Here is a 14,707-nt window from a genome sequence, read left to right as displayed (position 1 = left end):
TCCCAGGGACCATCGGCAGGGATCCCCCTCCCTGCCAGCCTGTGGTACCCACAGGGGCTGCACCCAGGGTCTCCCAGTTGCTGCAGGTGGTCCTGGAGGTACCCAAGGAAACATCTCAACCTCAGTGAGGGACTGGAATGGCAAACCTGGAAAGCCTGGATTCAGAAAGAGGCCAGGCACCTCCCTCTCTTACTGAAGACATTTAGGGCCCCTCAGGCTTGCTGTCACATGGAGAGTAACACATCCAAGTAGAGCACAGCTAGATTTATTTGGGAATCCCAGGGAAGCACTTGTTCACCCCAAATCCTCCTTTTACACTGCTTGTGGCTCTCCAGACTTCCCTGCACACCAACAGCCATACAGGCACAGGATCTGATCTTTGGGAGTCTCCCAAGAAGCTCCAACAAGGTTGTACCTCCTCAAGCAGCTCCTCCAAGGTGAATCATAATGGACCCCATGAGCACAGTATGGACTGCTGGCTAAGCACTTCCCTAGGGAAGAGCTGAGACGTGGGTTATTCATCACCAGGAGCTGTCCTGCTCTCCAGGATCAATCACACACGGGCAAGGGAGCTACCAGAGAAACCTCTGACACAAAGCCTGCTTGGATGCACTCACAGCAGGATTTACAGAGCAAATTAACTCCACTGGTTGAATTATTTGGATTTTTTTTTCTTTCAAAATCTCCAAAGGCTGCATAGACACAATGCTGACAACTCAGCCAGAGAGGAGGGCTGCTGTTGCCCACAATGAGAATGAAGACCCTCTCACTCTGCCACCACCGTTGGGTTTTTGCCTGGCTGCATCTGCAGTTGAGATCTCCATTACCCGTGTGCTGATGGTTGTATTGGTGTGTCTGCCTGGGCTGCCTCTGGCCGGCTCAGGACATCTGCTGTTCCCAGCTCTGCTGCTTTTGCTCACTGTAAAACAGAATGAATCATTCAGGTAGAAGTGATCTCTTGTTTTGGTTGTCTTCATGGGCTGGTCTCTGTTCAGTGCTCTGTGCTCTGTTTCCAAATCCAGCACTGTGTGTGCAGAATCTGATTAGGAGACTTTACACTACCAGAATATACATCCAGTGCAGCAGTTACACACGGCTCTGGAAGAGCCTCCCACACAACATTCTGGCACAGTGAAGCTCCTACTAGAGACACGTGGGACGAGCAGCCCACACGTCTCCTGCACAACCAGATTACTCAGCCCCGGAGTGCTGCTCGAAGCAACATTTTCTTGGGATTCAGGGAGTGATCCCACAGAACTGCTGCTCTTTTTTGTGGGGTCTGTCCTCATTCACAGAGCTATTACTCATTGCCTGTAAGGCAGGATGCCACCAAGGAGCTCTGAGCTATGCCAGCCTGCAAAGAACGTTCCTGTGAGCTGCACTATGACCATATCCATGACACTCCCGTGTGTCCGGATCCTCCCCTGCACAGCACCAGCCATCTGAACTGCACACACTGCTGTGGCACCTCAGTTTCTCTCTGTGCCCCCAGCACAGGCTTCCCTGCCCAGACAAACCCCAAATTCAAAAGGCCAAATTCTTCCCTGTGTCCATGCAAAGCATGCACCATGTCTCCTCTGCAGGGCAAGGGGAACCCTCCCACCCTGCCCAGCGCTGCAGAGTTCTGTTATGTGGCCCCAGTGCCACGCTTCCAACCCCAGAGCCTCTTTTCCTGCTGGGAACCATCCTCTGCTCTGGGCACCTGCAGCACTGAGCAGCTTTAGGGGTGCTCAGTCATGGGGTAATGAATGAACACAAGTGATCACTTCTCTTATCTGCAACTTGAAGGCAACTCTTATCAAGGCAGAGCTGGAGCTGAGCTCACGCAGGGCACAGCCACATCTGGGGCTCGGGACCTTTGCTCGCTCGCTCTCCCTGGCTGCTCAGGGAGTCAGGTGGTGCCGTTCCTAGAAGGTGAATAAATTATTACTGCAAATTACTCTGATGAAGTGGCTTTTATTAGAAAGCCAGACACAAAGGGAGCTTGCTGATTGGCTCCCAGTGATGTCATACCCAGCACGGCACTCAAACGCAGAGATACGAATTTTCTCGTCTATATTTTGCATATAATTTTCATTTTCTCCTGGCAATAAAGACACCAGCAGAGCCTTTCACTCGGGGAGGGTGGTGGGGGGTCTGGATTGCTCAAGTGGCTGATGAAAGAAAAGTGGCCTTTGTTCCTCTGTCTTGCAGGGAACCTCAGGCTAACAGTTTGCACCCACAAAGGCACTGTGGTTTATTGCTCTACTACAAACCCATCACTCCATTTTCTTAGGTGGATAGCAGAGAAATTGGCATTTTTTTGGCTTCATTGTACCTAAAATCATTCTGATCACAGAGATTTTGCTATTTACAAGCTGAAGCTTAAAGTGCAGATAAAGCAACAGCTTTCTGATCCTCATCAGAAGGTGGGAACCAGGGCTTTGGGAAAAGACAGGCAGCAAAATCCCAACTAATTATTTATTTTCCAAGTTTCACATGGTGGTTGTTCCTCCCTACAAAGCCACTGTGAGTTCTCAGTGAGGTCTGTCAGAGAGGCAGGCTCAGCTCCCAGCACACTGCGTGCTCTCATTCCTCTTCCCTAATTGAATGTCCTATCGAACTTACAGAATTTGCCTAGGAAACGTTCAGGCTTTAATCATTTCTGGATGCAACAGGCTTGTTGGTGCAGCTCAAACAGCAGAGCCCTGTGTGGAGAGCAGGCATGGAAATATCCCTTGCCTCACTGAACTGGAATGAACTCCCAAATTCAAGTGAAGGCTGTGGTTTGCTCGGCAGCTCCCTCACGCAAGGCTGCTGCAGTTCTGGGCCCCTGCTGTCCCTGCTGACCCTGGACATGGGCAGAGGGGAAGGTTTTCCATACCTTTCTGCCTCCATTATGTACCACCGAGGTGTAAATTTTGCTGGGACGGCCAAGTGTAACATTTCCAGCCCTGGAAACAGGCTCCTGCTTGTTCTGTGCAAACACTGGGCTCTCCTCCAACAGAGCCAGCACAAATCCTGAGCTGACCTACAGCACCTGCCTATTCCCCTTTGATTATGGCTCCGAAGTCATTTGTCCTACAAGGGCAGAAAACAAAACACATCTGTCATTTGGAAGATGTCCTGGAAACCCCCAGACAGTTGCACTGATGAAACTGGACACTGAGGGCTACTGGAGAGCTCAAACATAGTTAGATTTGCTGTTCCCAGTCCTGGGGTCACGACTCCCTGCAACATCATCAACTCCACTTTATTCCAGGTGGCTCAAAGTTGGAAATCATTCTCTCTTATCGTCTGAAGATTTGCTGAGCTGCCTGCCCTTTGTGGATAACAGGAGCTGCCCCCAGGCTCCTGGATGTTGGATCTGAGGCTTTTGAAGTCCTGAGGGTGAAGGTGCAAGGAACAGGCATCAGGGAAGGAGAGCGCCTAACTCTGAATCAGAGTAAAAAGGAATGTGAAGGCTGCAATCCTAGGAGAGGATGCTGGCTGAGACACATGGCCAGCATCAGCAAAAAGGGAATGGGCTCTCAGGTTTAAGACCTGGAATAGATTCAAATCACCGCTTTTAGGTCTGACCTCCTTGCCTATCTGAGGGAGACAGCAGAGAGGGGAGGGAGCCATGAATCTTGGATCCAATTCCTATGTGGCTTGGCCCTACATCCCTCTTTGCTTTTACCACTCCATGTGTAGAACAGAGGGTTATTAAAAGCACCAGAAGAATCTCAAGAAAAACAATTTTACTGTTTTTAAGAGCTTTGTTATAGCATCTCTGGAGCTCTGGCTTAGACCACCACAGACCATTGTCGGGAAGCTCTAAACAGCCTTTGGATATTGAATTACTGTTCAAAAATGTATCAAATTCCAAAATCCCAACCACTGTCTGAAAAAAGAAGCCTCTGTAGAACAGAACACACTCACACAGACAGCACGGACAGCAAAACCGTCATGCTGGTCTAACTCAGCTTCCCTTCCCCACCCAGAGTAACAGCCTTGCCCCAGCCTCATTCCAGCAGCACTGTACCCCTGGGAAGCAGCAGGGCTCTAGAGGAGAATACAGTCCCACCTACTCATCACTCACCTCACAACGAGAGCCCTTCTATCACTTGGCTTTTAATGAAATTGGGGGTTGATATCTCAGTCAGTCCCTCCCTTCCACTTGAGGACAGCATTAGCATCAGTCTGGATTATAATACCCAGTAAGCTGTTCTGGAGCGATATGAATCAAAGCCCTGGAAGTGGGATTGTGTTTAATTAATTGTGGCTGACAGATGAAGGTATTGATCGTAGATTGAGAGGTTCAGGATTGGCCCGGGGGATAATTATTGTAGGGCACACTGTGTTAGGGTGATATTTTTTTAATTTCTGGCGATGTAGGAGGGAAGCAGGGGGGAAATAAGTGAATAATTGCAGCTAATTAGAACTTGTGTGTGCATCCCAAATTAATTTGTTTGAATAATCAACCACCAACAGCAGTCTGATCCAAAAGGAAAAGGAAGCAACTGCTCAGAAAGATCTCAATTCCTCCCATAAATTGCGCAGTCCCATGTCTGGGATAAATGTTTTACGGAATTGAGGCCCTAAATACAGAAGGGGAATTGGGCAAGATTATTGAGTGGAAACACTTGCTTTTGCTTAAGATCTACGATAAATCAAAGGGGCTGGGTGAGGCTGTGGGATGGCAGGGTGTGGACAGCAGATGATGCTCTGGCCGTCGCCTCCACCCTATCGCTACCCATGTGCAACAGGCCCCCCCCAACTGCTGCCGCCGCGGGGACCATGAGAGGTGTCTCGGGCGAGGCGGGGGCAGATGGAGGCGAGGCTGCGGCAGCAATCTGTGTCCCGGTGCCCGGCCCCTCGCTCCGGTCCGCGGGATCCCCGTAATCCCCCCCGGCAGCCCTGCTGCTACAAACACTCTCATCACCATCGCAGCGGGGGCAGCTCAGCACAGACAGCGAATGATCTAGCGGGGGGTTAATAAAAGGACTGGCGAAGAACAAAAAGCCTGTCAGCCGCCACAAGATGTGCTCTCCACCCCTTGTGCCCCCCAGGAAATTAAAAACCGGAGCCTGTGGTGTGCAGTGCTCTCTGCGGGACTGGACGGGGCACTGGGATGCGGAAGGGCAGGGTGGGAAGGGGGAAGTAGGGAGTTAAATATTTGTCACAGCTGTCGTTTCTGATGCGATCTCTCGAGTGCTGTTACTCTAAAGGACCAGACTACCTGGGCTTTCCAAACCTGAAGAGACCAAGGCACATTTCTGTGTGCTGCTGCCAGCAGGCCCTCCTGGAGAGAGTCCACTACATCCTGCCGGGATGCTCTGCCTGACACCACCGAAGTCCATGTTTCCATGGAAATGGGAAGAGAACGGATGCCTGTGACACGACATACCTTTTCTGATGTAGATTCGGACCACTTTTAACATCCCTTTCTAGTGACAGCATTCAGGACTGGATATATTGCGGGCACAACCAAAACAGAACAAGAAGGGGGAAAAGATATCTGATGGTACGAATCAAACCCCACCATCCTTTCTGGTGAGCAGCAGCTGAACTCGAAAGTGCAATAATCCATTAAAACACCCTTCAAGGCAGAGACACCCCTGCACTAAATACAATATAATTCACACGCGGATAGTGAGGATCTGCCTCGGCCACTGGGGCTTCCTGCCCAGGAGGGCTGGGCTGGGCTGGGCTGGGGCTGCTGAGGGCGGGATGGGCTCTGGCTGAGCCAGCTGAAGGCTGGGCATGATGAGGCCGGGGGGACCCCGTTGCTGAGTGGGTTCTGGGATATCCCCCATTCCTGAAGGGATGTCAGGGTATGTCCCGTTCCTGAGGCAGTTTTGGGGTCCCCCCAATGCTTCGGGAGGGGTTCTGAGAGGGGGGCTCTGGTACTTGGAAGTGGGACCTATTGGCAGGGATCCGGGGAGCCCATTTTGGGAAGGATGCTGCAGTTTCTGGCAATTTTTAGATGCCCTGCGGGCCCGGCCCCCGGACAGGCACACGGGCGGTCAGGTATCGCCCAGCAAGGGCGAACCCCGGCACCACCCAAACCAGCAGCGACTTCTCTGCGCCTTGAGGGATTCTGGTGAGCGGAGAGAGGCAGAAGTCTTTGCCTACCGCTTTCCAGCAACGCTGGGCACTTCACATAAAGGTGAGGAGGTTCACAGAGGCTTTGCTGAGGGCCTGAGTTTGGCATCTGCCAGAGGAGTGTGGAATAAAGCCGTTATCCCTCTCTTGGACACGGTCTCTGCTCATCACGTGAGGTCTGGCTGCACCTTTTGGCGTCGAGCAGCTAAAAACTCCCTGGTTTGTTCTCGTACCACCATCACAGAGGTTTTGTACAGCCGCTCTCAGCAGCTGCTCCTGTCCCACGCTGCCCTGGGCACTGTGCTCCGGGCATCGCCATGCTCACACTGCAGACCTCACACCAGACCCATCAGCGCAGCACATTAGGAGGAGAAACACGAGATACTTGCAAAGCCAAAGGCAAAGCAATGACAAGTTTTGTCTCTGTAGGGAGTTTGCTTGGGACTGTTATCATTTTAAAGGACAAGTTACTGCTCCTAGCACTGGGAGCCAAGGATCTGAATAAAGGAGCTTCATGAATACAGATACATTGCACAGACAGAACAAATAAACCTGATCCACAGTTGCCATTTTCCTTTCCAAGTGGGTGAAAATGAGATGTCCCATCCCCAGGAGATCCAGAAAGGGCTTCAGCCCCTTCATTAGATACAGAGAAGAGATGATGCCAGGCCTGGCTGAGTGCTTCCACCCTGTCAGGAGAGCAATGTGCTGGAGAAGTCAACCTTCCCCCAGGGAACACCACTCCCAGGAAGCAAAGGCTTCCTGGCTGCCATGAAAATTGGAAACACTCCTGCCCTTCCTCAGTGCAAGGGACTGCAGGAGGCTCCAGTGTCAGAGCCAGACCCAGCTACACCCACAGGACATTCAGCACCACACTGCAGTTCCTGGAATAAAGTCAGCAGAAAAAATGACAAACGAAATAAAATGGGATTTCAATTGACCAGAACATTTCATTTGGCCCAAAAGCAAATGAGAAGCCCAGGGCTCCCTCTGAGCAAGAAGTAGCAGCACTGTGCCGTGTCCCAGACCTGCTCTCCCCAGTGTGGGCACTTGCAGCATCTGGCCAGATGTGTCCTCAGGCCCTACCCTGGCTCATGCACCAGCACCTGCTGCTGGGAAGTGGGTTTTTGCAAAATTCCTTCCTGCCACATCCATCTGAGACAGCAGAAATAACCGTCATGTCTCTCACATCGCGTTACATGTCCTCACAGATCTGCCCAGCCAAGACATCCCTTGCAACATCAGCCTTCATTTGCCCTGACCTCAGTGGGTTTGGCACCAAAAGGATTTTCTCCAGGCTTGGGAAGGTTCTTCCTTCTTTTGGTGCCATTGTGAAAACTCCTGTGTGTGCTGTGTGGGAGGTCAGATGGGGTGAGTGCAAGCAGCCCTGTGGTGACAGGAGGGTGGCTCACATGGGGTTGTAACAGGGCTGGGACTCTGCTCCATGCTCCATGGCAGGCAGCAGGTCTGTGTTCCTCCTGCTGCTGCTGAGCACATCCCTGCACATATCCCTGTGCTCCAAGTCTCATTTGTCCCACACCTGCAGTGAGTGTGTGTATTTTTGGTGTCAGCAAAACATACGAGCAAGAATTTAACTGCTCGGTGGATTCTGCTGGGTCCCACGTGTCCACAAAGAGCAGTGTAACACTGGCAGGATCTCCTGGTGGTAGTTCCACATGCTCTTTTGTGTGCTGGTGATAGAGAATTTGGGTTCTCTTAGTGCTTCTCTGCTTTGTCTTGGGTCTTCCACCACTGCTGGCTATGGTAACATCGAGAGCACCGGCTTCAGGGTGTGCAGACACCAATGTGAGGAAATGCCCCTTTTGGTGCTCTAGGTAAGGAACAGATCGAATCCAAAGCAGACATGGGCAAGGTCCCCATGCCCCTGACTCCATCACTGACCATATACACCCACCCTGGCATCAAACATTGTGCCAGGGTGCCACATCCAGCTCTGTGAGCCCCAAAGATTCCCCTCTGTTCACTCTGTCTCCACTTTATTTGTGATCACCCCAGCTGCTGGACTGGCACCACAGCATTAACCTCAGGGGGGTGACAGTGACACTGTCCTGACAGAGCTCTCCTGGCTGAAGCCCTGTCAGTGCTCACAGCTCCTCACTCACTTTGACCCTGGCAGGCTCCAACCCCACCGCACTGCCCACGGCTCCCTCCCGAGCTCACACCGCCTGTTACTCCAGCAAAGAAGTGAATCCCACGAATGTGAGGGCACTTGCAGAGCCCCAGCTTTGCAGGGACTGAAGTTTGTAGTTCATGCCTCCAGGGCAACATTGCAGATGAAAATCAAAATGCCAGAACTGACGAAAGGAATCTTTAAAAAGCATTTTCTGCTTTTAGGCAGCTGAGGGATGAACAGATCTGGATTCACTGGGCTTAGGTCAGTCTTGTCTGAGATACACAGATCCTTCTCCTTGCTTTGTCCTTCCAACCTTCCCAGAAACACCTCATGTGAGTCTCCCACTGTGCAACTCCCAGGCCAGTCTTTCCAGGGGCTGCAGTAGCTTGTTTAAATCTCCGCAGGCACTGGGACTTCTCAGGAGCCCTCAATCTTGACAGAGCAGCAAATATTCACAACTGTGTGTCTTGCACAATTTGTTCTCAGATTCCTGCTAACTGCACACAAAGTTTGGCTGATACCCTCTTTTTCTGCATTTTCTCTTATGCAGAATAAAGATCTCGTTTTGCCATTAGCTTGTGATATTTATGATGTGTGAGGTTGCCCAGGGTCCCAGCTCTGTACCCTTGTGTCCCTTCCTCATCACACGAACACAAGTTGCAGCATGTCACTTCAGCAGAACGTGCTGAAGGCATTTGGGGGGCACTCACAGTGGCATTTTCCAACTGCTCCTTGGGGATTTGATCTCTTCCTTCCTAGAAGACCTTCTGTCCTTGAAATACAGCTTGAACTTTTCACATGAGACCACAATTGTTAAACATTCCTGTGCTATTTAGAGACATCTTTGTTCTGCTGATAGCAGCGACGTGCACAGGAAAGCCACTGCTCTTCTGCCACTCCATTGACTGGCAACAGGTGACACGGTCACCTCTATCACTGAGGGGTAAGACCTGCTGTGGGTGTGTCATGTGGATGTAAATGTCTCCCTAATGGTTGTCTCTTTGGTAGGGCTGGCTCAAGGCTTGCAAATATTTGGAAGGAATCTGGCATTTTTACATCCCAACAGCCCCTGAACTGGCAGCACACACCTTTCCTGGGCCAAGTCCCAACCTCGGGAATCCAGCAGGTATCTGCTGTGTGCTATTACAAACTAGGATTTCATTTGAGGTTTCATACTCCCCCAGCTCTTGTTAGCAGACTGGTGGCTTTGTGATTATGATTTCCTTCAGCTTCTGTCTTGAAGATGTCTCTGTGTCTGTCTGAGAATGTCACTGGGCACTGCACTGACTCCCACTCCTCCCTGCTTGCTGTGCTGCTGAGACACTGAATAACCCACGTGGAAAATCCTTCCCGTGGGGTGAAGGACAGTGTCATTCCCCCCTTTCACAACAAGGTCAAGAGCAGAATCCCTGAAACCTGCTAGCCTAGGAAACAAACTAAAATCCCTGCTCAGAGGGATTCAAGTTCAGCTCCTGCTCATGGCATCTGCCAAACAGGCCATGCAGCACCAACCAGCCCTGCCTGGAGCAGGGCAGAACCTTGTCCTACCTCCCTTACCTGTTACCCATGAGCAGCACAGGGCTCACAACTGTTACTCTCTGCCCTGCCAAGCAAAAATTGTTATTTCAGTCGGAACGTTGGAGGCTGATGGAAATCTGACAGTCCATGGCTAAGCTGCCAGCTGGGAAGTGGGTGGAAATGAATCTTTTGTCAAATAGTTAAACTGCCTTTTCTCCAGATTAATTAATTCACAAAGAACATATCCCTTCCTGGGTTTCACAGCTGAAAACAAAGCCAGTCTCGCCTCCCCTGCACTATCTGTCAGTCGTACCACAAAGTGCGGAAGCGCTCGCTCCATTGTTCCTCATGTGATCAAATCCTGGGGAAAAAAGAAAATCCCTGCACTGGCTTCCAATTCACCTGAGGTTCTGAGCTGCCCCACATCAATTTTTCCACAGTTACACCCAAGCAGCTGGTTCTGCCTTGAGCTGATCCACAGGGCCATGACCCCAGGCAGAAGCCCCAGCACAGACTTCAAAGCACTCAAGGCACTGCCCAGTTCTATTTTCAGCCCCAATTTCCCTCAGTTTGTATTAAATGCCAGGTGTCTGTTTGATATCTCCACTGCAGTGGCAACCCTCAGATCAGATTTGGTTTCCCATGAACCAGATCCAAGGAGTGATGGATGGCTGGATGGGTGCCCAGCTGAAAGCTCAAGAGCCCAGCAGTGAGAAGCATCTCAGCACCTGTGTCTCGACAGAGACAGGAGCAGGCTGCAAATGCAGCTGTCCACGGGCTCCTGCTCCTCATCTGGTAGCACAGTTCCTTGGACAATCTCAAAGCCTGCTCATCAGGTGCTCAGGGCATAGCTGTGCCCTTTCCCAGCCCCATGTCCTGTGCAGCTGCCCAGACCTGTCTTTCTCACCTTCAACTGCCAGCTAAGTGCTAAATCCACAGCAGACTCCAAAGATTATCAGCTCTTTTCCTGTAAGGGAGCTTTGTTTGGGAAAGGCTTCCTCACACACCTCCATATTTGGCACCTCAGCACTCCACGTGAAGTGAAAACCAAGCTCAGTAACGCCTCTCCCCTCCAGAGCAGGACACAAGACAGTCACAGCACGTGCAGACTCCCACGGGCCACTATCCCACCTCTGGAACAGTGAGATACCTGGGAAAGGGAGAGCCATCCCTCCCTGCTCACCCTCTAGATATGAAGGAATTCACAGCCTTCTACAGCAATGCTCTGGAGCTGAAGGGTTCCTTTTTAGTCAACTCTTCCTTGTACAGAGTCTGGTCCAGATCAACAGATTGTTCTTTCCTGGTTACTTTTTATACTGTATAGTTTTTGAGGTTAACGAGCAACTAAAACTGTCCTTGTAAGCCTGAGTTTGGCTAAGGACAATGTTCTGTCAGTGGCTGATTCCTCAGGAGGAATCTGTTGTTCCCTTTGGAGATGAATGACCTCCTCCAGACAGCAGATGGAGCAGTCACTCGCTGCTGAGGTCTTCTGCAGTGGGATGTTTCAGCTAGAGGAAACGGGGAAGGAATAAAGTGACGGTCTGTCTTGGCCTCTTCTGAGGTGGAAAATGCCACAGCAGTCCTTTCTGAAATCCAGAGAGCAGAAGTAGAGAAGCATTGGTTTGTTTCCTTCTGTACAAGATGATGGAGGAGGAGTCTTTCTCAGTATGTCCACCATGGAGAGGCTTCCAGTGCCTTCTCTCTTCTCTTTAGCCCCTTGTCTTCCAGAGCACAAGGCCGTGGTCCATCAGTGCCCACCAGCCATTTCTACAGGAGATGTGCTGTGCTCTGAGGCAGGGATCAACCACCCCCTCACCCCAAGTAGCCTAAGGACGCTGCAGGGAAGCAGCACTAGTAGCTGTGCAGCACTAACAAAGCACAGTCTGAGCTCAGGGAATGAAGACGGAGTAAATCACATGCACACTTGCAAAAGGCAGTCTCTGGAGCCTGAGCTGGTTGATCACCCAGCAATTTCCCTGGGAATCCACCTGGGTTTCCCTTTGATCTCTTTCGGTTAGTACTTGTCATGCGTGATGCCCAGCCTAGAGGCAAGACATCCTCACAAGACTTAGAAGTGCCACAGAACTACAAAGGAAAAAGGAATTTCATGCTCACAAAGCCTCAGCAATATCTATACATTCACATAAGAAAAAACAGACCTCAAATACTTATAAAAGGACCTACTGTCTTCTGGATTTCTGTGGTTTTCCATTGTCTTACAGCCTCATTTCAAGATCATAAGATACTTTCTTTGAGATGTATTCAAGCCCTTCCCCACACAACCAGTTTTAGCACCCCTTTGCTTCTCCACCCCCTCTTTATTTTATAAAACATATTCTGGTTGTTCTGACTGTGCATCACTTTTCTCAACCACGTTTCTATATCTCTGCTTGTTGTCTCTTTATGGAAGAGGTTAGAGACTTCTTTTACCAACTTAGACAAATCTGGTTCCACGTGCAGCCACAACCACTAGCTCTGGTCTCATTTAACACCAAGCATTCCATGTCCTATGCTTCCTGCATTCACACAGAAAGAAAATACCAGGGACACCTTTTTCACAGCAAATTTCGTGGCCCAAACCTCTGTGGACAGATCTAGAGCTGACAGCTTTGCCAGGCAGTGCTATTTATGAGCTGTGTCTGTTAATGCACAACCCGGGGGGTGTGTGAGCAGTTTACCGTATGAGCTATGAAATACACAAATAGGTTTGGCAGTCTCAGCGGTGACATTCTCAAACAACTGCCTCTCAGAACACCAATACACACATTCACTGCAAAGCCTGATTCAGGGCTTCAGCTGGCACGTTAAAATACACCCAGCTCACAGTAGTGCATAAGGCACATCCTATCCAGATCAGCCGCCCCCGAGAGAGCAGGACTGTGCACCTGGCTGCACATTGTGCAGCTCCTGGAGCTGTGGCACAGCCTGGAAGGTGCTAAGGAAGAGACAGGGATCAGGAGGTGGAGCAGAGGTGGCCCTGCTGCTGCTCTGTGGGAAGTGACGTGATCTGTAAGGCAGGATCCCCGAGGATGAGCAGCTGATGTCACCTCACGCTGTCCCCACCCTGAGCGATTCTCCCACACTGTTGTGGGTGACTGGAGAGGCAAAATGGCAGCTGAGCCAGTGGGAGAGAACCACTCCCCACGGACACACAGCCCCGCGCCCACGACCCAGACTGGCTATTCCAGACATGCATGGGACACACACTAAGGGAGAACAGGAACAGGTTATGCTCACGCTGAGAGCTCCAGTGCATTTTTGCTGGTAAAACTGTGGGGCTCCTGTCAGCCATAAAGCCTTTTCCCTCTCCCCTGCTCACGGAAATCTGACCTGAGGCTGTCCTATCCCTTGCAAAGTGCCCTCAGAAGCCCCCACATACAGCTCTGCAAGCTGACAGACCCTACAGCACAGCAAACACTTGGCTTCTCTATTCTCACCTCTCCGGGCCTGCCTAAATCCTTCTTCCATAGTCCTCTGCCACAGCAAGGGCTTCAACTCCAGCCTTAAAGGCTGCAAATCAGAGGTTTCTCCAGGATCCAGCTTTTGGGAGCTTTCTGCAACAGTAACAGTGATGCCTTGAGTGGCTACCTAAAAACCTTGTTATGTCTAACCAGCATGAGAGAACAACAGCTAACAGGCCACACGAACTTCAGTTACCCACTAGGCAGTACAGGATTTCTAAAATATAAAAGTTAAAACCTAAGGTATCAACAGAAATAAAGGTTGCCCTGCGGGCATGTAATTTTGCTGGTGGGGTTGTACTACACCAGTTTGTTAGTTTGAGGTAATGATGAGGTTTTAGCAATGCCTTTTGTATCACAGGAATTAGGTCAGGTTCAGTAGGCACCAAACATTTCAAGGCACATTCACTCCCAACAACGCTGGCACTGCCGTTAGTGCTGAAATGATGTGAATATAAATAATAGCAACTATAATACGGAATCCAAAGTATTTACAATGAGATACAACCCACAGAACACTCACCAATGGGTATGCAAATTGGATGGATGAAGGGGATTGCAGAATAATTTGAGTTTGGATTTCAGAGTTCCTTCCCAGAGATAAGATTGAGCATCTGTCATCCATCTTCTACCTTGCCAAGCTGAAAACACTTCGAGCACTGCTCTGCTCACATACACCCATCCTTTCTTCTGAACAGCAGGCAACACTCCCCTAACATATCTAATCACTCTCATGTTTACAGGGCCACACCCTACAGATAAACAGGGAGCTGCAGCTCTCAGCACCTGACAGTGCTGCAGCTGGAGTCCCACAGGAGCCAGACTGGAAATGCAGTCAAAACACCTTCCTACCAAAGTTTCTCACTTCCTGAGGATAATTTCCTAACCTGTCTTCTTCCCACAAATTTCAGTTGTTCTATCTCTATTGATCTGGACCATTTTGCTCCAGAAACAAGCAGCTCAGCAGTCACTGCCACCACCTCTGATTGCTCGGGGTGTTCACCAGCACAGGTGGTGGCTCACGCCTGCTCCAGTTCCTGTGGATTTTCTGGAAGCCAGGCTGGGCACCACAGGGTGTGAGCAAACAGCACTGCAAAATCCAGCAATTTGGCTCCAATTGAAAGAAATGCATAAATTTGGACATGGATGATGCCAGCTCCAGCCCTGGTGTCTCAGGCAAGATAGAAACAGTTCTACCTCCCACTGCTGAGCTCTCAAAAGCTGGGAGGTGGCAAGGTCTCCAAGAAAGGCAGATTCATAACCTGGGAGGGAGGGAGGGAGAGAGATTCTCTGTGCAGAAACACTTCTGCAATGGCAAATCTCTCCAACGTGGTTCAGATTCTGCAGAACATCCACACGACTGGCATCTGGCAGCTTCAGACTCTTCCCAACTCTCATTCTGGGAAGAGAGTTGCCAGAGAAGCTGATACTAATTATTTAAAACTGGGACTTGCATATTTCCCATGTGATTCTACTTCTGAAGTACTGCACTACTGAGGAGAGGTTTGCAACTGCCAAGACATGAAAG

The 14,707-nt window shown here is 50.4% G+C and overlaps 2 long non-coding RNA genes across 15 annotated transcripts in view; both read right to left on the bottom strand.

Moving 5' to 3' along the window:
- Positions 1-13,864, bottom strand: part of LOC108445931 — a 21,451-nt gene extending 7,587 nt beyond the window's left edge. The window contains exon 1 of the long non-coding RNA XR_001860984.1: positions 13,703-13,864. This is a non-coding gene — a long non-coding RNA (uncharacterized LOC108445931). The remainder of the gene's footprint in view (positions 1-13,702) is intronic.
- Positions 1-14,707, bottom strand: part of LOC108445929 — an 82,393-nt gene that overhangs the window by 62,763 nt on the left and 4,923 nt on the right. The window lies entirely within an intron of this gene.

The sequence above is a fragment of the Corvus brachyrhynchos genome, unplaced genomic scaffold (assembly GCF_000691975.1).
Source record: "Corvus brachyrhynchos isolate BGI_N302 unplaced genomic scaffold, ASM69197v1 scaffold164, whole genome shotgun sequence".
NCBI lineage: Eukaryota > Metazoa > Chordata > Aves > Passeriformes > Corvidae > Corvus > Corvus brachyrhynchos.
The sequence above is the reverse complement of the archived record's forward strand: the minus strand, read 5'-3'. Positions and strand labels throughout refer to the sequence as shown.